Source organism: Egretta garzetta, unplaced genomic scaffold, assembly GCF_000687185.1.
Source record: "Egretta garzetta isolate BGI_Z169 unplaced genomic scaffold, ASM68718v1 scaffold683, whole genome shotgun sequence".
NCBI classification, from domain to species: Eukaryota; Metazoa; Chordata; class Aves; order Pelecaniformes; family Ardeidae; genus Egretta; species Egretta garzetta.
In genome coordinates this window covers 84,530-85,398 of record NW_009259045.1, presented here as the reverse complement: position 1 = coordinate 85,398, position 869 = coordinate 84,530, and the positions used below count along the sequence as shown (strand labels likewise).

Sequence of the window (869 nt, the reverse complement as noted above, 5' to 3'; positions counted from 1 at the left end):
TCCCGCCTGCGGGGGAGCCGGGGCTCGGTGGCTGAAAGCTGGCACCGGTCGCTGCCTGTGAACGACAAAGCAGGGGAAGCCCGTAAGTCAGGCTGCACGTACTTGCGTCTCGAGAGCATCTGCTTACTTTTCATTTACTTATTTCTTTTACGATGTCTCTCTGTCTTACGTTTTATTTTCACTTGTCCTTTTTTTTTCTGGCTGCCCCGTGCTCCTTCTATTTTTTTTTGTACTTTGTGCAGCAAACCCCCTTTCCCCAGGACAGGGGTTGCTAAGCTGATGGGTACGGCAGTGCCTGTCACCGAGCCCTGCTTCGCAGGCATGGCCTGAGCGCTCGTTTCCAGCTTCTTTTGCAGGTGTTTGACTTTCATGTTTCTCCCTCGCTTGCCCGCCTGCGAATGCGGCTGGAAGCAGAGGTAGCGGAGCTGCTTGTAGAGACAGTTACACAGGAAGTGAAACGAAGAGGGGCCTTTGGGAATAAGAGACATGCCAGGAGGCTGGGAGCTGCCGTGCATCAGCGGGAGAAGAGAACGAACCCCTGCTTTCTTCCAAACTATTGACCAGCGTCTCAAGTGGAAGGAGAGGCGGGGAGGAAGAAGCGGGAGCGTTAAGACGTGCTGTTAGGCGAGGGGACGAGGCGGTAGGGGACCAGAGGCAGGAGACTGCAGCGGGAAGTAAGAAATAAAGGGACGTGTAGCACGTGGAAAGCGTTTTGTGTAAGTGAACTGTGCGGTGGTCTCCCGGGTGTTGTGTTGCCGTGCATGCACGCGCCGTGGGCCTGGCTCTGGTGATGAATGGTCGGTCCCACCAGATTTTGGGATGGGACCTGCTGAGGTGTGGCGGGGAGACCGCACCGACGCCCGCTGGCC

The 869-nt window shown here is 56.5% G+C and overlaps 1 protein-coding gene across 3 annotated transcripts in view; it reads left to right on the top strand.

Moving 5' to 3' along the window:
* Positions 1-869, top strand: part of GATAD2A (GATA zinc finger domain containing 2A) — a 48,428-nt gene continuing 47,559 nt past the window's right edge. For all 3 annotated transcript variants that reach the window (XM_035890634.1, XM_035890633.1, XM_035890635.1), the window contains exon 1: positions 1-82. The gene's annotated coding sequence lies outside the window, so the exon portion shown is untranslated. The remainder of the gene's footprint in view (positions 83-869) is intronic.